General features: G+C 54.3%; 1 protein-coding gene and 1 long non-coding RNA gene across 8 annotated transcripts in view; both read right to left on the reverse strand.

Moving 5' to 3' along the window:
- The window catches only part of TSPAN9 (tetraspanin 9), a 192,931-nt gene that overhangs the window by 52,333 nt on the left and 114,402 nt on the right, over positions 1-26,196 (reverse strand). The window lies entirely within an intron of this gene.
- Positions 465-10,998, reverse strand: LOC116594138. 3 transcript variants are annotated; one of them, XR_004287072.1, is made up of 4 exons: positions 3,074-10,998; positions 2,899-3,014; positions 2,685-2,742; positions 465-2,586 (listed from the first exon to the last, which is right to left on the reverse strand). It is a non-coding gene; the product is annotated as an uncharacterized LOC116594138 (long non-coding RNA). The 3 variants fall into 3 exon arrangements; XR_004287074.1 differs by lacking the exon at positions 2,685-2,742 and having other exon boundaries at positions 465-2,664; positions 2,957-3,014; XR_004287073.1 differs by lacking the exon at positions 2,685-2,742.

Consider the following 26,196-nt stretch of genomic DNA (forward strand, 5'->3'; position numbering starts at 1 on the left):
GGCAGAGAGAGAAAGAATGTATGGCATTACCTGGTGAGAAATTTAAAGGACTTTTAAAAACCCCCAATCCTTACACACCCAGTGCACACTCTCTTGACCCAGAACTGTCCCCAACCTGAGGTGTCCTTCCTCTCTGGGACAACAGGCTTTTGGAGGTCAAGCTGGGTCCTGAGAACACACACCCCCGCGGTCCCACCCCATCTCTACATCTGTAGGCACAGAGGGGTACACAGAGATCCTACTGTTTTAGGGCCTACAAATAAGATCGGGGAAGCCCCATGGCACCCTTAAGGGCTCTCTAGGGTGACCAAGGAATAAGCAAGCCTTCCAACAAACTGGCACTTGCTCAGAGAACCAGAAGCAGTGGCTGAATAATTTCTTCTGATGGCTGCATAGTATTCCATTGTGTATATATACCACATCTTCTTTATCCATTCATCTGTTGATGGACATCTAGGTTCTTTCCATAGTTTGGCTATTGTAGACATTGCTGCTATAAACATTTGGGTCACGTGCCCCTTCAGATCACAGTGGCTGAATAATGAAGAGGGGTGTGCTGGGGAGGGAAGGAGAAGATGGGGGAACAGTTGACAAGGTGGGACCCCTGCCCCCTTTGGGTTCCCAGAGCAGCTTGGGAAGAACCTCAACGGCTGAGAAACAACTGTTCCAACCCCATTTTAGAAGACTATAGTCCAAAGCATTGAAGAGCTTTCAGTAGGCACCTACTGTTTGCAGAGGCAGGCGCAAGGCAAGTGCCTTACTGTTCTCTAGAAACATTCAGTTCCAGGGCCTGAACGGAAAACCCCAGTGCACACAACAGTGCAACAGACAGGGCTGCCTGGTGGGCAGCAGGAAAAGGCCAGGGAGAGAAGAGATGGTAAGACAGGGACAGCAGGGTCAGGCTCACAAGGGACAGGGAAGCTGGACTGCAGGATTATTCATCAGGGCACACACAGAAAGAGCTGGGACTTGACCCTGCCTCCTAATCCACAAAACTGTTCACCCTCTCAGACAACCTGTGATGTCTGCCACCTCTACTGAGGTCCCTAGCATCTCTAACCAAAGGTCAAGCAGGCTCAGGGCACTCCTGGGCAGGGCACAGATATGTGGGGGTGGGGGCAATGCAGGTCCCCGGGGGCAGCTGCTGGGAGAAGCAGCAACAGCAGGAAGGAAGAAGAATGAGCTGAGAAAGAGGAAAGGAGCTACACCCTACAGTCAGGTCCCTATCTCCTGCTCAAGAACCTCTGGAGGCAAACTCATCTGGCCCACGGGGCCTAGGACTGGCTCTAACACCTCCCACAGCAGAGGGCTCCCGAATGTTCCCACAATAGAAGTGGATACCACAGGGCCTGCCTGCTAGAGCAGAGGCTGCTGGGCTGGGTCTGGGAGGCCAGCAAGGGGCCGCATCTGCATTCTGCCTGGGCTGTGCCCGGCAGGACAGAGATGCCACCACAAGCCTGCTTCCCCCTCTCTTTCTGAGTTCAGCAAAACGCAGCAGGGAACTTGCACACAGCTCAACCTTGAGGCAAAGCACTGCACACATCCAGCCCTCTGCACAATGTTTTCTGTTTGGCCACTGCTGTCCCTGCATAGACAGGTCCTGGTGAAAGCCCCTTGCCAGTAAGCCCCCAGACAGGAAGGCTGTAGAGGGCAATGAGGCCGGAGGTAAGGAGAATGAGATCGCCAGGGCAAGACAACCCATGGGTGCTTCCCCCAGCCCCAAAGTTCCAGAGTTTAGAGATGGAAGGGAAAAAGGGAGAGCCAGGCTGCACGCCCAGGGCACAATCAGTCTGAGGCACGCTCAAGGGCCAAGCCAAGAGGCCATGGCATGAGGAGACCGAGCGGTAGGAGTGACCTTCCTGGTTCTAGGGCTTCCCCTTGGCGGGGGTGGGGGGGTGTGCAGGTACAGATCTGCAGTTGCCCCCCTCTGCCCAGGTCTGAAACAGGACAAACCCCTACCTCCCACGCCCACTACACCTGAGGATGCCCCGGTAGTGGACAGACAGGTCTATGTCCCAATCCCCAGAACCTGTGAACATGGCCTGATCAGGAAAAGGTCTTTGCACATGTGGTCATGTTAGGGATCCTGAATTGGGGAGATCTTCCCGGATTATTCTTGGGCCCTTCAATGCATTACAAGTGTCCTCACGAGAGAGAGGAGGAGGGAAACTGGACACATGGAGAATGTGATGTGGAGGTGGAAGCAGAGACCGAGTCCTCTGATACAGAGAAAGAGCTCTGAGTGAGACAACCATGAGCCAAGGTGTGCCGGCAGCTGCTGGCAGCTGGAAGAGGCAAGGAGGAGGGCTCGCCCAGAGCCTCCGGAGAAGCGTGGCCTTGCCAACACCTTGATAAGAGTCTTCTAACTTCCAGAACTGTGTGAGAAGACATTTCTGCTGTTTTACACCACCAAATTTGTGGTAACTTGTTACAGTAGCCACTGAAAACCCTAGAAGGGAACTGGAGTAAGTTTTCATCAAGAAACCTGCTTGGGCATCAGCTGTGCCCAGGCTGAGAGGTGCTGCCGCCTGGGAACGACGCTGCCACCTGGACACAGGCACTGCCACCTGGGAACGGCATGGCCACCTGGACACGGGTGCTGCCACCTGGGAATAATGCAGCCACCTGGACACGGGCACTGCCACCTGGGAACGGCATGGCCACCTAGACACGGGTGCTGCCACCTGGGAATAATGCAGCCACCTGAACACAGGCGCTGCCACCTGGGAACGGCATGGCCACCTGGGAATGGTACAGCCACCTGGACACGGGCACTGCTATCTGGAATAGGTGCTGTCATCTGGGAATGACACTGCCACCTGGACATAGGCACTGCCACCCAGACACAGGTGCTGCCACCTGGGAATGGCACAGCCACCTGGACACAGGTGCTGCCACCTGGGAATAATGCAGCCACCTGGACACGGGCACTGCCACCTGGGAATGGCATGGCCACCTGGGAATGGTACAGCCACCTGGACACGGGCACTGCTATCTGGAATAGGTGCTGCCATCTGGGAATGACACTGCCACCTGGACATAGGCACTGCCACCCAGACACAGGTGCTGCCACCTGGGAATGGCACAGCCACCTGGACACGGGGCTGCCACCTGGGACAGGAGCTGCCACCTGGGAACAGCACTGCCACGTGGCCATGGGCACTGCCACCTGGACATGGGCACTGCCACCTGGGAACAGGTGCTGCTTGCAGCCCACCAGCAGCCAGGGCTCTGGGCAGGCACTAGCGTCAGACGCACCCCCTTCCAAGCCGGTGTGCTAGAGAGATGGGGACAGGACAGGGTGTGGCCTCCAGAGCCCAACGGCTCAGGTATAACCTATGTGGCCCTGTTCCCCTACATCTCTGGGCATCCATTTCCTCACAGAGAAAATGGGCTTGTACTGGCACTGTGTCCCAAGGCAGCTGTAAGGAAAGAATTTTTTTTTAATGCTTATAAAGCACTTAGCACAGTACCTGGCACATAGTAGCTGCTTACTAACCCCCAGCGGTCATTGTCATATCCTTGAAAGGCCGCATGAGAAGCAAAAGGGCAACGGGAGATGTCTGCTGCACACGGAGACACCATACAAGGGGCAGCTGTGGGTAGGTCTAACTTGGTAGAAGCCAAGCTCGTGGCCACCACGGCCCGCACAAAAGGGCACCATCCCTCCCGATCATGAAGCCCCCAGGGTGCCGGGCCCCAGATGCAAGGGAAGCAGGACCTGCCTCATGTGGGTCTGGTGTGGGGAGGACAGGCCCGGCTGGAGCAAAGGGCACGTGGAGAACGAGGGAGGAGGTGGCAGCGTGCTGCATGCCCACTCGCCCACACTCCTCCCCCCCTGCCCCCTGAAAACAGCTCTGTCCCCTCAGCTCTGTCCCCTCGGGTTCTCAGGGAACCCAGGAGCATACAGGCCATGGGAACCACGCACCGTGAGCATGTCAGCCCTTCCCCCAGCAGTGCAAGGAAGCCCAGACTGTGTATACTTGGGGGACACATTTGGGCCCAGAAAAAACCCAGGACACATGCATGGCAGACGACTTCTAATGCTGCTCTGGGACTCTTAGTCTCCCTGTGTTGGTTAAAATTACTGCTGGCCTCAGCTCTCGCATTTAATTTTTCACCATTAAACCATCATGTGGCTATGCCCATGGTGGTGTTTTCCGCTGGCGTACAGACGGTGTCCACAGGCAGAGAACCACGCAAGTGGGTTCTGTTTTGGCCTCCGTCAACCACCCGGACCCGCTGGGGAAGTGCTGGGTGGCCCCCGCCACCCCCTCAGGATCTTGCCCATCACTGGGGGGAGGACCTGGCCCCCTCTCCTGTCGGGGCAACCATATGGGAACCCTCTGAGCTCCTTGGAGAAGATTCAGGTCACGAACGAGGAGGGAGCCCTAAAATCTGAACACAGCTGGGAGGCGTGGGACTCTCTGCCTCTAGGTAAAGGGCGGTCAGTGTTCTACCCAGAGAGGAGGAGAGACTAGGTGAGCCCCAAGGACCTCATGACCAGAGGATTCAGAGGTGGGCACCCTAAGGCTGCTGACATGTGGATCTGACCTTTCAAGAGCTCATTGCTCCCTAAGAAATATCCTGGCCAGTATCTTTGAACTTGTGGACAAACTGGACACATTTCTCCTTCCAAAGGCCAAACACCAAGAACAGAAGGTTATCTTCTCTGGCCTATAAAGGAATTTCTCCCCGTATGTGAGATTCTGGGACTTAGAAGTAGCCTCCCTTCTGCTCCTGCCATACCCTCCTGCGACCACTTTCTCCTCCTCACATACAGACTTCCTCCCCCAACCCTTGGCCAGAGCAACCCCCTGCGCCCTCTTTCACCCCAACTTCCACCTCATTCTGGAGTCGCGCCAGCACTGATGGTGGCGGGAGAGACGGCAGACAGGTGACTCGGAGCCCTCTCCAGCCCCCCATGCGTGCTGATGGGCCTGTCATGCTTTACTGTGGTCAGAAGAAATGAGAACCAGCTCCCAGCTGGCTGCTCACGTGGCCCAGCAGGAAGGAGCACAGAAGAACAGTCTCTCTGGGTCCCCGGGACCCAGGCTTATTCTCCTAGTCGAGAAAGAACTGCTATACCTTTCCCAGGGATTCTGCCTGGTGACCGGGACTACAGACTGGCCGGGTCCCAGTCCTTCTGATGAATATAACCTATTGGAAAAGAAGCCCCCCTCTGCCCTGCCTGCCCAGACTTAAAGCAATCCCTCTGCCCCGGTCTTCCTGTTATTGTGGAGGGGAGGGGGCTGTTTTCCCACCTTTCTAAAGCTCCGGAACCAAGCATGAGTCAGGCAGTGCGCAGGGAGACATTGCTCATCTTCTCATGAGGAGGCAACAACGGCCAACATCCCACAGGGCCCTGCCTTGCTTGCAGCTGCCAGCAAACTGCCCCCAGACCAGCGTGGCACACACGTGACTGCTGGTCGGCCTGGAGCTGGCAGGCCCATCTCGGGTGTGACGTCCTGCCCACCGCCATGTCCTCACCTCAAGGGCAGGGACGCAAAGAGCTGCTGACCAGCGCCTGCAGACCCCCACCCTGCTGTGGGGGGGCCTCCCAGTGGGGAGGGCTGACAAAGCCCTGTCTGGCCCAGAGTCACTCATCTCCCTTCACTCTGGGTGCAGATGAATGCATTCTTCCCGAAGGCCCCAGCTTTAGGCTGGGTGCCTCTCCTGAGTGCCCAGCACAGAACTAGGAAAAGGTGACACTCACACTCAGTTAGGACTGAGCCATGGCAAATGATTTCTGAGGTCCTGACTCCCACACGGGGATGAGCATCACCACTGTACCCGCCCCACCAAGGCCACCTTGTAAACTTGACCATCACTCTGCTCCCTAGCCGCCACTCCCACCCGCCCAGTGGGCTGATCTCAGACAGACCTGCTTTCTCCAAACAGGAAGCATGCTGCTAACAGCAAAGCCGACAGAACTGGGGAATCTGTCAGGGGGCCTACACTGACGTCAAACCAGACCCGACAGCTGTCATTCCCCCAACCCATCACGCGGCCATCCTGGCGCAATGCGTGTGTCTGGGAGGGAGCGAGCACTCAGCCTTGTCTCAGACGCATGGCTACTCGGAGCCATCCATGCGGAAGGATCCTGCCTCCCTGGGCACAGCTTCCCCAGACATAGGGGCCAGGGGCCACCTCCTCCCAGCCGGGGCTGGGATGGTGCAGGAAAACAGCTGTGAGTAGGAGCCTGGGCCTGGGGTTCTAGTCCTGCCTTTGCCCCCAACTTGCCCTGAACCACAGGCCAAGTGCCTTTTGTTCTCTGGGTCCTCGCTTCCTTTTGTATAAAAAGAGAGGGTTGGACTCACTGGGCTCTTTCCCTCCCACACCCTATGGACCCTGAGAACTCCGAATGCCACCTCACTGGTTTGTGAAGGTGCCAAGCACAACGGCCCAGGAGAGCAAGACAACCCTCAGTGACATGCTCCCCGTGGAAAGCCTCACCGTCCCATTTATGAGTCAGCAAGAGTCCCAGGAAAAAGAAGATGCTCCCACCATGGACAGTGCTGCCTGACACCTGCCAGACGGAGGTCTGCCAGCTGGAGGGGTCAGGTACGCACACTCAGCTAAGGGAGGAGGGGCAGTGGAATGCGAAGCACTGGGGCTTCAGGTTAGATGGAAGAACTTGCTACCTGTCAGTTAGAAAACCTTTCTCTCTTTCTTCCAGAGACCTTTAACGATGATCAGTACAGGTCCTCCCTACAGTAGCAAACACCCGTCTGAAGATAGAGAAGTGGACAAGCAGCATTTTTCAGCCTCGGTTACACCTGCAAATCCTTTTTTTTGGGGGGGGGGTCTTCCAATATCCAGATGTCCAGGGCATGCCTCAGCCCAATTAAACCAAAGTTTCTGAAGACGGAAGTCAGCATCAGTATTTTGCCTGAAATCCACTGGGCAACTCCGCTGTGCAGAGAAGACAGAGAACCCTCCTGAGGTCTGGCTGCCCCATCAGCCACCGGGAAATCATTCTAACAAGCCACGGCTGCTGCCACCGGCAGAGCCACACTCCGGCATTCCCACACTCGGACTCCCACTCTCCCTCCCAACACTGGATCCCAGTGTGAAAGCAGTGCCATCTCCCCAGTTTACGGGTGAGGACACAGGAGTGACGATAAGAACCAGTAGGGAGGTGGGGTGCAAAGTGTCCAGCAAGCCTCACGAGCACTTTGTTTTACTCTAAGGCAGGACTCACACACACACACACACACACACACACACACACACCACATCCATGAAGCTTCTTAGTGCCATGGCTCCAGGCTGAAAGCATCATGGCAGCAAACCACAGAGAAAACACGCCACAAAAGCCAGTTCAGAACAGTCAATGAAGCAGACGGGGTCCCCACCGCACGCCTCCACGGGACGTCAACACGATCACTCCCCGCCCCACTCCCAACAAATCCACTCAGGACACGTCTCCACTGAGGGCTGGCCATACCGGGGGAGGACTTGGCACTGAGCTATGTTCAAATTAGCCGGGGAAAGGGCGCGGGATTTGACCGTAATTGGTCATGTTTGTCCCGAGGATGACGACGACAGCACATTTCTCATGTTAATGTCATCCAACTACCCGTGTACTGCAATTACTCTGCATCGATTTTAAAGCCGACTTAGCACAATAGCGGCTTCTAATTTGTAAGCAAAACCTCAGTGGCATAAATCAAACGGTTCGAGGCAACGCCAGTGCCGCATGCTAATGGGGAGTTAATAGACAGGGGGAGGGCGGCTTGGGCACTGGGCCCCTGTGGGTCCATCTCTGCCAGGTGGACCCATGCTCCCCTGTCCAGACCCCACCCATCTGTCAGTCTTGGCCTCTACATGCCTCTCCAGCAGCAGCCCCCCAGGTCCGAAGAGCCAAAGCTGTGATTAAGGACACCCCCTCTGCTCTCGGCTGTAAGACAAAACCCACAGTGCAGAGAAGTCGGTTGGTCCTGCATCCCAGCACGATGCCTGAGGATGATTTAAGGAGAGAACTATAAATTGTGGGAGAACAAGGACCCAGAGACCAGCTCTGGTGAACTTGACTCTCTGGTCCTCACTCTCAATTAATATTTCTTGAGGACCCACTAGAGAAAGGGTCCTTGGATCCGGCATGCTCTTGGCAGGAATGTGGGCCTCCGGCGCCAAGATACAAAATGAGCCATCCACCGCACAGGACCCCACACGTGATCCCATCGGGGTCACTTTGGTGGCATCAGGCTCAAGAGATGTGCCAAGAGCTAAGACCCCTGTGACTCTTCCCAGATACAGATCCGTGGGGTGCTGGGGGTGGGGTGGGAGGATACTGTTAGCCTGGCAAGGAGAAAGCCTTAGGCTTGGAGACTTGTGCTGGTAAATGCCCAGGAAGAACTTGCCACCCACCCCTTTGCCACCGTCATAGTCCAGCCCAGGCAGGGCTCTGGAGCCCACCAGCCGCTGGTGCTACTGACTCTGGAAGGGCAAGTTATACCAAAGCCAAATGGGCCTCAGCCGGGATGGCGCCAGGGCCCTAAAGGCAGGCAGTGGGGATCCCCATGCACACATCCCCCTCTTCCCAGGGCAATCACGGCCATGGCCCTCCCCTCCACACCCCAGCAGAGCCAAGCCCAGGGTGTGCCTTGGGCACAGGAGAAGTTCAGTAACGTTATTGGAAGAACTGTCAGGAAAATACAGTGGAGAACCCCGCACGGCTCTAAGGAAATGTCTTCCTAACAGAGCACCTAAGACAGCTGCTCACTCTCTTTCCAATACGCTCTCATTCAGGGGTCTTTAAACAACACATTTTTCCACGTCAAAAGACAGGCTTCAATTAGGTGCTCAGATATCTCTAATATTTCCCTTTAATAAAAAATAATGTCTCGATATGTCAAGGCAGTCTACTATGACACGGCAGGGACTGTATTCCAGCCTGTTTTTGTCTTTCCCAGCACAGGAGGTACTTGGACAAATGAATAAAGGAACTGACAAACAAGGGAAAAGAGCTGTTAAGGACAGAGTGAAAATTCTAGGAAGTAGTCCTAACAAGAGAGCATCCTTCCAACTGCCAGCAGGCAAGGGAGCCCTAGAAAGCCCCAACTGTGCATTCAGGGTGATATACAGGTCCCCATGTCCCCAGGGCTTCCCCCCGCCCCACCCACCAAGAGCGGCTCCGCTTGCAAAAGGTCAACCTGATGCCAAGTCTCCAGGGCTCTCCTGTCCCAGAGCCATGAAAGGGGATTTGAAATATCTCTTTGAATCTTCGGAAAAGAGCACTGGGTGAAGGATGGCTCTGGAGTCAGAAACGATCTCCCGGGAAAAGGCCAGCGCGTCCCTCCTCTATGATCTATGACCAGCAGGGCCCTGGCCTTTGAAGGGCAGACCCCGGCAGTGGCCCACCCTTCCCACCTGAGGCCCCTCTGCTGGTGGCTTGGTGTGGCCACCCTGGCCTCACAGAGACAGCCCCACTAGGCAGACCAGGAACGGCTCCCACAGGCCAGGACAGCAGGGCTAAGGTGCTTGGCCCTCCTGCCAGTCCCAGGAAAACACCTCCATACCAGATTATTCTGCAGATGGCCATGAAGCTTCCCACTTCCCAGGAAACAGCCCAGGTTTACCAAAAGTGTCACCTCTGCCTACTCCAAAGAGGCACCCAGCTGACACCTGCTGAGCTGCTTTGTGGCACAGCTCTGGGTGTGTCTGGTGCGTCCCTCTGCTGGAGGGATGGGCAAAGTGAGGCTTGGCTCCTGGGGAAGGCGCACCTGCCACGTGGGTTCCCACCCGTGAGACCTGCAGCCTCCCAGTGAGGTGCCACCCAGCCACCCCACTGCCACTAGAGGACAACTGCAATGACATCCAGGACCTTGCCAACCCTGACAGCTTTACCCGAAGTCACAATCCTTGGTCTATGACCAGCCTAGAACAGAAAAAGGGCAATTTTCATATCCCATTTTTTGAAAGTTCGCAGTGTGCCACTTAGCTTTTACGCAAGACCTACATCAGAACCTATTTTCGCCAACTAAAAGAAATCCAAAGAGGATTTTTTGCTTTTACAAAAAAGAAGAAGAAGTGAACATAGCATTCAGGGTTCGTCTTGCAGCCAGCCATCCCAGAGGCAGAGCACACCCGGAGCCGCGAGAGGGGCCCCACCGAGTCCATCCCCAGGACTATACTCAGCATCTTGGCATCAAGCTGCCAGGGCTTTGAACTCTATCTGTGAACATCTGTGCTTTATCTCCATTTATTCTGTGCATCCGTTGGCAAAATGTGTCCTAAGGTATCAGAAAAGCCTAAGAGGCTATTTTTTGCATCTGGGAATGCTCAGGAATTATTTCCATATAAATCAATGGTAACTGCTTCTCCGCTTTACACCACTTCCGCCTGTGAAAGGTTTCATAGGAAGATTCTACTTTTGGATAGCGGGGGAAGCCTGTGGAGTGGTTAGGAGCAAGGGAGCCTCTGGAATCAACCAGACAAGGGACCGCAGAGGGCTCAGCACAGGTAAGCTCCCACAAGCGGAAGCTGCAGATAACTAAAATTCAGGCCAAGCCCCAGAAACTTCCTTGATTTACTCCCTCTATGTAAACCATCATTTCCACCTTCCCTCTACTTCTCCCTGCTCATCTGTATGCGTAAATCCAGAGTGTAATGTACAGACAAACCCTTACGATCTTAAAGGAGGTCTCAGTCCAGCCGATCCTTTGCTCCTGGCACGGGAGGCACAGGCCTCTCTCCATCCGTTCTCCCATGGGTCAGCCTTGGTGAGGTGCCCAGCCCAAAAAGGGGCCCCATGGCGGAATCAACACAGGTCCCTCCAGAGGCGCTACTCCATGGAGGCAACATCATCAGGATGGCAAACTGAGCCAGAGCTATCCTTCCTCGTGCACTGTGCTGGGACACCTCCCCGAAAACCCCACGCGACAACCCCGGGGAAGGTTGCGCGTCACTGTCCTCGTTCACGGTGGAAACAAAGTGAGCTTGGAGCAGCTAGAAATCTCACTAGATCACCACCAAGCCCGGCTGCGACTCTGAACTCATGTCATCACTGCAGCCACTACACCATCCGCCCCCAGCCTGCCAAAGGGAAGGAAAATCCACCTGAAAAACCCCCGCCCCCACCCCATCACTCTCCACTGAATGCCCGCACTTGACCATGACAGAACCCAGATAGCCAGGGAGCGTGGCTGTCTGTGGGGCTGAGTGGCCCTGACAGCCAACATATCCGCCCTGGCTCCTTGTACCTCTGGACCCCTCCTTTGGGGGTCCCGGCTATATTCCAGGACACGGATTGCCAGGGGGTGAAGGAAGAAGAGAAATATCAGGTTGTTTTTTTAATGACCCAGATTCTAGCCAGATGCGTTTGTTATTGGCAGCGGAGAGCCAGTGGAGATAAGAACACCGGCAGCTGGTGATGTCTTAATCACTGCGGAGAGGAAGGGACCAGGCAGGCTCAGTCCCTGGTGCTGGCTACCTGAGGCGCTCTGCCGGCGTCCGCTCCGCCCCGCCCCGCCAGCTGTCCCTATGCCTTCTCCTTTCCTCCCCACACCCCACCTCCCTGCTCAGGTTCTGCTTTTGTCTTTCACTTTGTCTCTGCCATGGTCCTAAGTGGGACACCGGGTCTCCCCACAGACCTGCCTCAACCCCACCAGCAAGGCCAGCTGGGAGGTCTCTGCCTACATGGGTCTCTGGCTAATGCAGGCCCCTCTTTTGAGAGCTCAGTAAGAGGTTTCAACCCTAGTTTAAACACAGAGTCCCTAGAGAGCATCCTAAAAGCACAGAACAGCCTACCTTCAATTTCCTCCCCCATCTCTGGCTGAGATCTCCAAGCACTCAGGCTGGGAGCTCATTCCTCATCTGTCCAGCTCTCCCTGCCCTGCTGGAGGCTGGGGGAAGAGGGAGGGACATAATGACTCGCCTCATTCCGCTGAGGAGAGAGCCAAAACAAAGCCTAGAGAAAGTGGGCCCAGCTGAGGAAGAGGGGGCTGAGAACACAAACCAGGCACCCACACTCTAATTCTGAACACATGTTCCCCATATCGCCCTGCCAAGGAGCATGGCTCCCCCACCCCAGCAGCCATACCTGCCCATGCACACCTTGCCTGACCCAAAGGCAGCCATCATGTGCCAGACAACGGGCTGAAGCTCTTCATATGTGTGTCTGTCACTCCTGGAGCCAACCTAGAAACCAGCTCTATTATTATCCCATTTTACAGATGAGGAGGTCAAGGCTCCAAGAGTTAATTAAGCTCCTTGCCAGGTTCCTGCAGACAGAATACAGTGATGCCAAGAGCCAAGCCCACTGTCTGTCTGTAAAGTCAACGTCCTTGCCACCCTCCCACCTTTCACTTCGCCAACCAGAGAGCTAGAGAAGCCCGGGCAGAAGGCAGAGGGCAGGAGGGCAGGGTGGCTATAGGGAGGTAGACAGGGACGGCTAAAGCCAGCGAAATTAGTCTCCACGGCTTCTGATCTTCTTCCCTCTCAGAGGAAAAAGCCTCTTCCAGTTTCCCGGCAGAAGGAAGAGGGACGTGTCTGCACATCAGCACGGCATCTGGAGCCGAGGCTCGCCCCTCACTCTCCTCTCAAACACCAGGCCATCCACCCACACCACGGCCCCTCACCACGGCCTCAATGAGGCAGACAGACTTCGGAGAAATCAGGTGCGGGCTGTGGTAGGGTTGCTTATTGCTTCTGCTCCCCAATTCCTTCTCCCATCACCTAGAAGGCAAGAGCTAAGCACAACTCCTAACCGAGTCAGTGGACATCGGCACGGAGACCCATGACTGCCTCCCCAGCAGGGCTCCCCAGGTCAGCCCTGCCTCCTCGGTCCTGGCACTCGATGCCTGAGTCATTGGATCAGGGGCATTGTGGAAAGGTTGCCTGCTTAGTTATCTCTGAAATACAGCAAGATGAGGAGAGCCCAGGAGGGAGAGAGTTACGAAGACAAGTTTGGGAACACCAAACAGAAAAAGACAAGGAAGAACACCCCGGGAAATTGAACATAAATAGCAAGGCAACAAGCTGCCCTTCCAGAGGTATCTTTCAGCCCTTGGGCCCATTCCCCTCTCCTTCCCCAGGCCTTTCTCCAGCCATGTTCAGAAGCCCATTCTGGCAGCCTAGCCTCGCCCAGGACCGGGGGCCCTTGGGGTAGTGGCCTGGCCCGGAGTTTCCCAAGGGCCCTGAGAGCCTGCGGTGCACCCAGACACACCCCAGAGCCCACTGAAGCAAGGGGCCGTGGGGCCCACTGAAGCAAGGGGCCCACTGAAGCTTGTCCGTGTTGACAAGCTGGAGGTCAGGGCCTCGGCAAAGGAGGTTCACACTTCTGCCTGTAGTTCTGTGGAGAAACCAGCCCCCAGTGGACTTTCTTGGGAAAGCAGAGAAAGATCCGCAGAGCCTCGAAGCCAGGCTACCCCCTGACGACACCTAAGACAAATCAGTTTCCATGCCCACCTGGGCACTCCACGTTCCAGTACATTCCACTACAGACAAGCAACATCATGTATTCCCTGTGTGACTTGGACCCTCACTGTAACACCTTCTCTCTCCACAGCTCAGTCTCCCTACAAGCAAAACAAGGCTGTTGACACTCTGTAAACCTTCCTGAGGAGACGATGTTCTTCAGGTTCCTCAGAGACTGTGTAAAATACTGATCACGGAGAGGACTAAAGCTGGAAAAAGTTCTCCAACTCATCCTGTCCAGCCCCCGACCTCCAGACAGACTCACCTTAACCGGGCTGAGTGCCCAGGGTGGGTATACCCCCCACCTCTGGGGAAAGGAAAGGAGCCGTTCATTTCCTCAGTAGGCATCCCTAGTGATGTGGGCAAATGTGAGAGCTCTGCTCAGCTCCCTGCCCCCAAAACCTACTTCCACATCTCCACGGTTAGAGTAGAAACCAGATGGCTTTGTCCCTCTGAGGATGACTGGCCTGGCTTGAGCATCCCCCACAGGGCAGATAAACCCAAGCAAGCAAATTTGCTCAAATTCCTGTCAGTCAAAACGCCAGCCTTACCAGCTGGGCTCAGAGACCAGCCCTAGGGCCCAGTGGGGGAAGGGCCTCCCCAGAGGTTATCCCCAGTACAGGACTCCCCCCACTGCCACCCCCAGACAAGGGTCCTTCAAATAAAGCCAGAGGAAAGACAGACCCTGGAGGGGAGCTGAGGCCACAGCTGCCCTCAGGAAGGGCGAGGCAACAGTGGGTCTGATGAATCAGCCACTGGGAAAATGAAACCAGCTCTCTGGGATCTTGAGATACAGGTCATCTTGTAAACTCCCGACAGAAGGATTGAGCCTAACCAAGCCAGACAGAGCAGTCCTAGATGTGAGAGGCAGATGTGGTTCTTAGCCAGCCAACCCATTTTCTCCCCACTGACCCACCACAGAACTTGGGGAAGGCCAGAAGGGGCCGCTGGAGATAAAGGAGGGGGTCAGCCTCCCACCGCCACACTTCCTGGACAGCCGCGAGTCGCTTTGCTGGGGTGTCAACCATGGTGGGGTGCCTCGGCAGGCAGCCTGTGGGAGCTGTAATCATGTACTTAGTGATTACACACACCCCCCACACCTAAAGTGGACGCCTGGATGGAGAACAGCCTCAGGGTAGAAACCACTGTGGGGCCTGATGGTGGACTCCCAAACAGGAAGGCAGAGAGGCAGTGGCCGAAACAGAAGCAGAGGACGCGATGGGAGTCAGGAAGAGAAAAACAATCTACATTAGCATCACCCTTCACAGACTTGAGAACCTTCAGGAACGCCATCTCAAGTATCCTCCTGACAATTCCTCCAGGTTGGCCAACCATGTGTTGAGGTGTGTCCCCATTCTACAGATGAGAAACTGAAGTCAAAGATCCTCCCAGGGGGCCATGGCACAGCTGTGAGGGGAGCCCACACTCCTAGTCAAGGCCCTTTCCTTCCCCCCACTGCCGCCCCCAGGCAAGGGTCCTTCAAACGAAGTCAGAGAAAAGACAGAACCAGGAGCTCTGGGCTGGAAATGGAGGTACAGCCAGCAAAGGCAAAGAGCCCCCAAAACAGAAAACAAACCCCCAGGAAACGTGTGTGCTCTCCAGTTGACGACACCCACCCCGCCGATCCTCACGACCACACAGAGAGGGGCAGGCAGGTTCCTGAATTCACCATCAAGAGGCCCCTTGAAGGGGAAGCCTCCTCAGCTTGGAGCCTTGAGTTCAGTGGGGTGGGGTAGGGGGCTGTTTGTTTTCTCCAAGGCTGGCAGCTGGGGCTGCGAGGTTGGGCCGGGGGACGGGGAGGCAGGCGGCTGGTGCTGGGGACGGCCCCAGATAGAGGTGGGTGGTGGAGAGGGGAGAGACAGAGGTGGGAGGCACCGTAGTGCAAGGGAACAGCGAAGACGCTGTTCAGGGGATTGCGGGGAATGCAGGAAGGGAAAAGAAAGCTCTTCCTAATGATGAATGCTGGAGGGCGGAATTGGAACAATCGTAATTAAGGCTTCTAACAATAGGAAGGGAGCCGAGACAGTTCTGTGTGTCAAACAAGGTGCTGAGCTCCTCTCCCCTGGTGAGGGTGCTTAATAAAGCGGCCCACCCCTCATTACCTGCTTAGTGGGTGACAGCCCTCTCGGGCGGGGGGCGGGGGTGGTGGCAGGCAAAACCAGCCGGCTGCTGGGGCTGTCCCCATCTCTTGCTTGGACTCAGCCATGACCCTGAAGCAGGAAATGGGGAGCAGTGGAGAGCCTCTCCCTGACACTGAGCAGGAAAACCAAGGTCCACAGAGTCTGAGCCCCCTAGTAAACGTTCGGTCTGGAACCCAGGAACACCTGCACCCACACACACCCAGCCCCACGACAGAGCTGCCACTGGCTGCCAGCACATGACCCTCTGGGTGGAGCAGAATCTGGGGCTGTTTTGTGATGTTCAGACGGTGAGTTCCAGCACCCCACGGACACACCCAGCCCTGCTCGTTGGGTCCTCCTCACTCCAGCCTCAATTTCCCCACTTGTGAGCTATGAAGGAACCCTCCCTGGTCCCCTGCTCTACCAAGGCTCCCATGGGAAAAGGAAGATAAGGTATCTCAAGAATCATCAGCTCTTTGAAAACACAAAGGCAGCAAAAGAAATGTATAAAATCATAAGCTATCAGAGCCCGAAGGGACATTACGGATGGGCTGGTCCAAGTCAGTCACTGTCCAGATGTGGACACTTAGGCCCAGAGGAAGGAAGTGACGTATCCAGAGTCACAAGGCCAGTCAGCAACCCCGCTGGAACTCAGAACTCCGGTGTCTTGTGACCCATCCCCAGCTCTTTCTCACTCTGCCCCCTTGATCCCAAGCGCAACAGAGAATTTGCTGGTGTGTGGCTTGCATGAACAGCGGGATTTCTGCCTTTCTAGAAATGCGGAGGAGATGCAGCATCCACGGCTGGGCACACCAGAATTTTCAGGCTGCTGGAGGGGCCATCCAAACCACCCTGCCCCCCCCCAACCCCAGCAAGTTCTGAGAAGCCCCACTTAAGAGAGAAAACAAATCAGCAGCGCTGAGAATCTTGTCAGTCTTCCTCCTACAGCTCCTGATTCAGACCCGCCACCCTCTACAGAGCGGCTTTTTATGAAACATGCACTTTTCACACAGACTCCCCTCCTCCCACCAGGCAGGCTGAGAAAGGGGCAGGCGAAGGGGGGCTTGAGGCAGAGAGGGGAGGGGATGGGGGCCTCACGCCCTTCTCTTTGGCTGCCATAAATGGTAACAAATCAAGCACCTTGTGTGCTCAGCTCTTCCAACAGCATCAACGTTCCTTTCCCCTGCCCTCCTGAGGGTCCCCCAGTCTCCTCCCCACCAGGCCCCCGAGGGCCCAGGGAATGGTCACGATGGGTGTCCCAAATGGCTCAGACATCACAGAGCCCTGGCCCAGAACCCAGGCTCATCAGCCTGACAAGCTGTCACTCTGATTTGGATCCCACGAGCTCTTGCCCACAGGCAGGGGAAGAAGCCTCCCTTGCATGGGTAGGGGGCACAGTCAGGCCACAAAGCACACCTGACCTCCCAGAGAGAACACACTGGGAGCTGCTCCACACTGGATGGAGGACAAAAGTCTCCAGATCCTTCCACCAGCCACTGTAATCTCCTTGGATCTCCTCCACCCACCCCCCACCGCGCCTGCCCAGCCCAGGCCAGGCCAGGCTCCCCACATTCCCCAAACCCCAGGGTGTTACCTATACAGACCTTCCACCCCGCAGCCTCTAACATTCTGCCAGGTACCATGTAAAGTGCTGTCATCAAAGGGGTCCTCGATAAGCAGCAAACTGCTCTGCTGGAGCCATTCCTTGCCCGCTACGATCTGGTTCAAACCCTCTGTATGAGCCCCTTTCTCTGGCATCAAATATCACCTCATTTTTCCTGCCACCACCTCCACCACCCTCCCCATCCCCCCTCTGCTCACCCAGAACCCCTTCGCCTGACTGCCTTCTCCCCAGCTATACATCTCCCACGCTCTGGGACCTCCAGCCCTCTCCTTTCTGCCCTCAAATACTCTCTGAGAGCCTGCCCCTCTCCATCAAGCCCACCCTGCTCAGAAGACAGCTGGCAGGTGCTGGACAAGGACACACGGACACCGCCCTCCACGGTCAGGAGGGCACTGAGCGTCGGGCTGGGCCACGGCGGGTACTCAGGATGCACCGTCCTCTCCCATGCCCAAGAGGCACCCACCCCAATGTGCACCTGTCAGAGGACCAGTTTTCTCTCCACACTCATCTCATTCATCGGGTCTGTACACACAGCCACGGTGAGCCTGACCGCGAGGTCCTGCTGACCTCCGGCTCCCCTTCTCTCCATGTTCCAGCACACCCAAAAGGCCATGCCTCCTCCTCACCACATGTCGAAATACCACTCTTTTGTGGAGGATCGGCTCCAGTCCTGCCTCTTGCACACGGCCTTCCCTGCCCACCCAGCCCTCCACCCGAACAACTGGGTGCTGCCACTGTGCATGCTCCCCGGCAGCCAAGGCAAGCGGGAAACACACTAGATTATGGAATAACATGTACTGTTTATAAGTGCTCACTACGTGAGAGGCCGAGCACAGGAACCCTGAATCACCTACTCAATGCGGTCCCCGCTGCCTCAGCATCCTGGAAGAGGAGCCCGCAGCTGGGACACGGAGGATGTCTATAAGACGCACTAACCTGGAGACGCCGGCTGCAGACGTGGGTGCCCCCAGGCGCGCTCCACTGTCTTCTCACATCCCTCTGGGCCAGAAATCGGCTCCTCCCAGCGCGACTGTGAGCATCTTGAGAGCAGGGACCCAGTGGGCTCTTGTTCCCCTCCAACACATAGCGTGGGGTCAGTGAACCATGAACACAACTCAGGACTCACTGGCTGATCCCTTTTTTGGTAACTCAGAGCCTCAGGACGGAGGAACGTGGAAAGGGGCTGATGCACTGGAATAGAGACGCATGGTTTGCTGCGAGATGCCCCAAAGGGGTCTTGGCTCCGGGGATTCTACCCACAACCAACTCAGACATACCCAGATGGCCCAGCCAGGCTCAGAGCAGATCACAGGAGCACCAAGGCTGCCAAATCTCGGTGCTGGAGGCTGTCGTGGTGGCTGGGCAAACACAGCCTAAGCTGCTGGATGGCGGCAGGGGGGGCGGGTCTTAGCCTCCCCATTCCCCATCTGCTCCTGACCTCTCCTCCCGGGAGGTGGGGAGGATACTTCCAGGGGATAAGCAAATCCCAGCAGTGGCATCTGGCATTTGGGAGGCAAAACCCTTCAGCAGACATCTACCATTTCTGCTTTTGCCCCTTCTTTTGGTGTCAGCACCCCTGTTTTCCTTTGGAGAATCCCCCTCCTCCCTGGTGCATACAGCCCTGTCCCATTGGTCAAGGTGCTCTGCTCAGCCATGGCCAAATACAGCCTCAGACCCTCTGTCCTGGGAAGCCAATTCCTGAGCAGTGAGCCCCAGGGGCCAAAAACGGACAGAATCAACATGACCAAGGTCATCATTAGCTTGTGGTACCTGGACACCAAGAGCAGCCCTGGCTCCTGTCCCTGTGTGTGGCCTGTTGCTCAGCTTTCCTTTCTAACCCATGAGCTAACCTTGTCTCCGCACAGACACTGAAAGCTCAGCAGATAGAAACACAGAACTACAGACAGCAAGAGAAGGGAAAAGAAAGCCAGGCCGGTGAAAACAACAGATGCCCACCAGAGTGGGTGGCCCCTAAATGTCAAACAACAGTGCCGAGCCGTGGTCACCGAGAGAGATAAAAAGGCAGGTCTCTGTGTTCTTGAGTTTGCCACAGTTGGGGTGTGGTATTCACAACCCACGAGCCTCAGAAGCCATCCAGGACACAATAAGCTAAAAACAGGGATGCCAGCTTACACCCGAAGGTCACACACCCTCGGAGGGAATCTAACTGAATTCACAACTGACCCCGGAACCACACCGACCCCCGTCCCACTCAAGAATCTGCATATTCAAATATGCTACTAGAATTCTTAGGAAGATCTGTTATACATATGTCTTTCCAGAGTGTATTAATTATAGCACATTGTGGTTATTAATTTCTTACATAGAACTATTACCCATAGAGAACAAAATGCTATTATTAATAGAAATGCATTTTACACATGTATAAAACAAAAAAAAAACCTGAATATAACTTTTGACTTCCCCAAAACTTAACTACTAATAGCCTACTTTTCACTGGAAATCTTGCCAATGACATGAAGGGTGGATCAGCACACATTTTGTATGTTGTATGTGTCATATATTGTGTTCTTACCCCAAAGTATGTCGGAGAAAAGAAAATGTTAAGAACATCATAAGAAGGGCACCTGGGCGGTTCGTGGGTTAAGTTTCTACCTTCGGCTCAGGTCATGATCTCAGGGTCCTAGGATCGAGCCCCACATTGGGCTCTGCTCAGCAGGGAGTCTGCTTCCCCCCCCATCTCTCTGCCTGCCTCTCTGCCTACTTATGATCTGTCAAATAAATAAATAAAATCTTTTAAAAAAATTAAATGTGCTAAACGCTAAAAAAAAACATTTATAGTACTATTCTGTAAAAAATGTATTTATAAACAGACCCACACAGTTCAAATCCATATTGTTCAAGGGTGAACCGTGTATATAAATATACACACATACACACATTCATATCATGAAAATGTTTCTGGAGTTTATATAGTCACACACATATACAAATGTATATATGCACACCAGATGTGTGTTTATACGCGTATGTGCACACACATATGCACACATATACATATACATCTACACATCCATGCATACTGTTGGGGGGCAAGCGCAGTGGAGCTCTGAGAACTCGCAGCTGAGCAACCCAAGGGGAAGACACAAGTGCAGAGCCAGACCAGTAGAAGGAAAGGAACTAATGCCCCCCAGGAACCTGCCCCACCTGCCCCCCACGGACTCCTCACCCAGAGGCAGACACCTGCTGACTGCCCCAACTCCACCCTTTCTGGCTTCGATGGGCAAGCAGCGTATGTCCTCTGCCACCATGGGGTCTCAGGCCTGGAGAAGTCTGAAAGGACACCCCGTGCCTTGATCCTGGGGGAGGACAAGCAGTGGGAAGGGCCGCCCCACTTGAGCACGCGCCACATGGGGCCCCCGGATGGGCACACAGGCTGAGCCTGCCATGACAGAGCAGGACCGCACTCGGGTTCTGCTCCAATGTGGCTGGCAGCTCCCCTCACACCAGCTGCAGGCTCTGACACAGGCAGAAACACAATTAAACCCCTGCGCCCTCCTCTCCTTTCCTGCCAGAGGACAAAGCTAATCGTGCCTTTCCTCTCACAGGCTCTTCCCACTTCTCCCTCACACCAGAAATCAATTTTCAGACCATCCCACTTAATTTCTAACTCCCCAACAGGAAGAGAAACTGAGGCGTAGGGTGACAAATGGAATTTTCCGAGCGCTCATCACTCATCGTGCAGCGACCATGTTAAGACCACCACAGGCCTACCCAGAACCACATCACAAGACAAAACGGCCAGCCAAGGGCAGGGCACCAAACCCCGTGAGTGGGCAGCATTTCTGGGAACTAGAGTAATGGAGGCAACAGTATTCTCCAGAGCCCTCGGGGAGAACGTGACACATGCAGGAAAGAGCACACTGGTGAACCACTGTGCAGGCGGACACCCTCCAAGGACTTGCTGTGACAATCTGCTGGTCACAAAGCCACCTTCCAAGGCAGTGAGCACGTGTGGCTGCACGGTCTTGTTTGGCTACGTGGGATATTCCATCCGGGGGCCAGAATGCGCCCCTACAGCATAGAGTCTTTCCTTTAAATAAACTCCAATCGTAATCAAAGGGTATCACCTGCAAAGGGCATCCCATTATGAGCCTGCCCAAGCCCCCTTACCTAGCATTCCTGGCACTTCGGTCAGCCCACAGACCAACGCACATACACTGAACACCCACCACAAGCAAGCAAGGCATGGATGATAAGACAAAGGCCCCTCCCACCCTATTGCTCCTGCTCACAGCCTTGGGTGATGAATGCCTCTAGCCTCAGTATCATCCACACATATGTACCACTGCCCACTCGTGGTAGTTGCAAGAGTTTAAAGTGTCTAGAAGATGCTAGCAGAGTGGAGGGACCAGATATGAAACATACAAGCAGGGCTGTATGGTTAGAACCCTGCCATATGGTAAACCCTGCCATGATGAGGTGAGCAGAATCTGAAATACTCAGTGGCACAATATGCAGGGTCAGGCTACAGGGAAGCTGTGAAGGAAACAGTCTTCATTCTGGGGTACTCTCCTAACTGCACAAAAATAGCTTGAACAACCTAGACTGTACAGAACTGACCATCCACCAACCTGAGAAAGGCCCTGATCATCACTAAGTGGTCACCTCCTAACCGGTTTCTGTTTGGTGCTGGGACTGGCAGAGGGAAGGCACAAATCGTCAGTGGGTCATATCCAAGTACGCATAACTCTGATCCTGTTATTACAGGGCTGCACCAAGCCAGATTGGAAGCACATATCCAAGAAAAGCTCAGTCTAAAGTCAGCAGAAGAAGGAGCTTGATTGGGATGACCTCCCAGAGAGGTTGTAGAAAGAATAGGTGCTCTGAACCTGGCTTCAGATCCCAGTTCTGTCGCTTTCGAGCTCTGATTTGGGACAAAATCCCTAGCCTGCCAGAGCTTCCAACTTCTTAGAGACAAAATGTGAAAAATCCTACCTCACCTCATACCTCATCAGCTGCTGTGAAGAGTTGATAAGGGAACAAAGCAAATAGGGAAGTGCCCAGTGCCATGCCTGGCCAACTACAAAGCCCCACCATGCCATAAGGTGGAGTGGCTAGAAGGCCTGCTGGTGTCCTCCTGGGGCCCTGCCCTTCTCCATCCTCACACGCACAGGGGTTCTGCTGTGCTCTGAGGGGAGGGTGGTGTGGTGTCAAAGGACGGAAGATCAAAGTCTCTATTTAACAAAAGACATGTAAGGCCTTCATGGAGAACGTTATGACAGCTTATAGAAGACATTAAAGAAGGTCTCATATACGAAGTATACCATGTCCATGAATACAAACACATGGCTAGAATACAACTGATATTCATGAATGGAAATACAAAAATAGCAATTCTCCCCAAGTTGATCAATAGACTCAAAGCAAAGCCAGTCCAACCACCAACAGGGCTGCTTGCCTGGCGGAGGGTGGGGAGAAGGGTTGACTGATCGATCAATTGATTTTAGGTGAAACTAGACAAAGTGATCCCAAAATTCATGTTTGCATAAATCTCTTGTGAGAACCAAAGGCCAAGAACAGCCAAAACATTCTTGCAAAAGCATCAGATGAGAGGATTTGCCCAACCAGATATCAAGACTTAGTATTAAGTTGTGGTCATCTACAGCAGAGCCATGACTGACAACTGGAAGTTATGTAGCTGCTCCTTCACAGATGCTTCCACAGCCATGTCCTAGAGAAACCCCTGCGTACGTACACCAGGAGCCTTGTATGGGAATGATCGCGGAAGTATGTTTAGAAAGCAGGAAGTAATCCAAATGCTTATCATCAGAAGAATGACAGCAGAACTCTAGGGAACAGTGACAATAAGTGCATGACAGCCACACATACCAACAAGAACCAATCAATAAATGTAATACTGAATTTAAAAAAAAAAATTCAGGGGCACCTGGGTGGCTCAGTCAGTTAACCGTTCGACTCTTGATATGGGGCTCAGGTCATGATCTCAGGGTCATGAGACAGAGCCTGCTTAAGATGCTCTCTCTCCTTCCGTCCCATTCTCTCTGCCCCACCACCCGCCTCTCATCCGCAGTTGCTCTCTATTAAAAAACAACAAACAGATGATTCCATCTAACACAAGTTTTAAAACCAGCCAAGCCAAATCAAATGATACAGTGTTTAAGGATGCTTACATACGTGGAAGCACTACAAAGAAATACAGCAAACACAAAACGTCAGGATAATGGCTCTCTCTAGAGGACGAGTTGGGGGCATGCTCAGGAAGGGGCTCGCAAAGGTTTCATGAATATAGCTCGGGTTTTAGTTCTTTTTTTTTTTTTTTTTTTAAGATTTTATTTATTTATTTGACAGAGAGAAACAGCCAGAGCAGGAGCACAAGCAGGGGGAATGGGAAAGGAAGAAGCCGACTCCCCACTGAGCAGGGAGCCTGATGCAGGGCTTAATCCCAGGACTCTGGGATCATGACCTGAGCTGAAGTCAGACGCTCAACAACTGAGCCACCCAAGTGCCCCTGGTGTTTTAGTTCTTAAGCTGAATGGTTGGTATGTGTTCTCTATGTAATTTTTTTAAACTACATGAATTTCATAGGATGTATTCCAACATTTTAAAAAAAAATTTTAAGTGGCTGTTTTTCTGGTTAGTAAAGTGACCTGGACCTGGAACCCCATGTGTCCTGTCAGTCTGCTCAGGTCACAGGCCTATCTGCCCCACAGAGTCCAACACTGAGTGTGCCAGAGAGAGGGACCCACCCTTCTAGCACCCAGGGCCAAAGGCCCATGGGGACCCTACAGTAGGACCACGGGCCCAGCCGGCCTGCTGCCGACCTAATTCACTACACCAGCAACAAAGTGAAGCAGGGGCAGAGTGTGGGCCACCTCGCCCAGAAAGGTGGGAGGTAACTATATAGGGTGGCGGGTACCACTGCAGGCCCTAGGAGCTGAGACCACACCCCTCCCCCCCCCCACCTTTCCTTCCCATCCTCCATCCCAACAGATCTTCCTAAACTTCATGGATCCCAATTTCTAGCACATATCCCTAAGACCAGAAGACATGTGGAAAAATCCCCAGTCTGAAGAGACATGTGGGGCCCCTTGCAGGGCTCCAAAGCCCTGCCCAGCACTGTTGCTCGAGCCTCTGGGCATCCGACGCTGTGAGAGGAGCTCCCTGTGCATCCCACAGGCCCAGCTAAGCAGCATTCCTACAGAATGCATCCATGGCCTCATCTGGGCTTTATCACAGCCCTGGAAGACACTTGATACCATCAAGTGTAAAGAAATCCAGGAACCAAGAAGTACCGCAACCTTCAAAACACAGGCATTGTTCCTGGAGTCTCTGACTCAGTAGGTCGGTAGATGGGAGGGAGGGACAGGCAGGCAAGGGGACATGGCCTCTGTGCATGTACAAAAGGTCTCTGGTTGATCTGAATCTACACTGTCATGAAGAATCTCAGAGCAGACAAAAAGCTCTAAAAGCAGTAGCCGTGTCTCTGTTCTTGGTCAGTCCCCTTCCCCGGCCCCAAAACCCACTACAGCAGGACCTCCCTGCGGGCCCCAGTGCACTAAGCCACCCAACACAAGGGAGAAGACTTGAAACCCCACAGGCTTCCCTTCCAGGGGCTTCTCCGGGTCCCCTGGGAGACTTCAGAGCTTGCTAGAGCCCAAAGAAAGAAAAGGCAGAGTCCATCCAGACGGAACCGCAGACTCATGATGTTAAAAGGTATTTTAGGTATCCCCTGAAGCCCCGTGACTACTTAGAGAAAGAGTAGGGGGGCAACAGCCTACCTCCATCCTGTTCTGTGCCCCCCAGCTGCAGACCTACTCATCCCTTGGACCATGTGCCACTTGTACTGTCCTTGCCCCAACCCCCCAGCCCCACTTCTGCTGGCAGATTAGCTTTCAAATGTGAGCACGGACAAAGCTGGCTCAGAAGACTTAACTCTGCCCGACGGGTTTAGCTCAGCTTCAAAGCTTCCTAACTGGAACCAAATAAGCGGGCATATCGCAGCTGGAAGGGAGAGGCCGGAAGGAGGGGGAGGACGGGGGCATGGCTCTAAGCTGGATTACCTACAGCAACAGCTTGCAGCCTGAGTGACACAGCGAGGCCTGTCATGGTGGTCACTGCCGGAAAGACCAAATACCCCTTTCCTCCGACCCCTGGGGACAAAGTCAAGAGCACCCGCAGCCTCAGGTGCACACTTCATGGCAGGGGAGGGCGCCCTCGTCATCAGAAGCCACATCACACTCACCACCCGGAAGCCACTCTCAACGGGCACCACCCAGACTGATGGCGTCCTTTGTTTCTCTGGGTTCAGTCCATTTCACGGGTGCAGGACCCTCTGTCTCTCCCCCGGGGCTACAAGCTCTCCCCAGGCACAGGCTCTGGATCAACTTGTCTCCATCTCTATCCCACCTTGTCCTGTGCCTGGAACCCCACCTTCATCTAGCCCACAAACTCCTACCCATCCTGCAAAATCCAGGTGTCACTGGATCTGCTCTGATATCTTCGTGTATCTTCTCTCTACTAAGCAGTATTAACTACTTCTATTAAGTAACTCAACGGAGCACTTACTGCTCAGAACTAGAACTGTTCGTTTGACTCCTCCATGGGACTCTGAGTAGCTCAAGGGCCTGGCTTACAGCAGAGGCTCAGTCAGTGCACCCACAGTGCATACAGTCAGCCCTTTCAGTAGAAGAAACAAAAAGACCATAATTCACTAAGTCTTTTGTCCAAACTAGGAAACTCAGTTTTTTCCCCTCACCCTTTATCTCTGATGGATGCAAACATTCTAGAGAGGGAGTGTCAGGCAGCCACCATGCAGGGCTGAGGGATGGAAGGACAAGTCAAGTCAGGCCACTCAGGGGCGGGGTCCAGGCCTGCTGCTGTCCCTCCCTAGAATTCTGGGGAGGGGGAGATGGCCTGGCTCTAACCCCTGCCTTGGGTAGGAGCCCTTAGCCCTGTGTTCAAATGCTTGGTGGAGGACAGTCCAGATGACCTCTCGATTCCGCGACTTCCTGGCCTGAGAAAGCTGATCCACCCTCTGCGAGCCCA

This window comes from Mustela erminea, chromosome 6 (genome assembly GCF_009829155.1).
Source record: "Mustela erminea isolate mMusErm1 chromosome 6, mMusErm1.Pri, whole genome shotgun sequence".
NCBI lineage: Eukaryota > Metazoa > Chordata > Mammalia > Carnivora > Mustelidae > Mustela > Mustela erminea.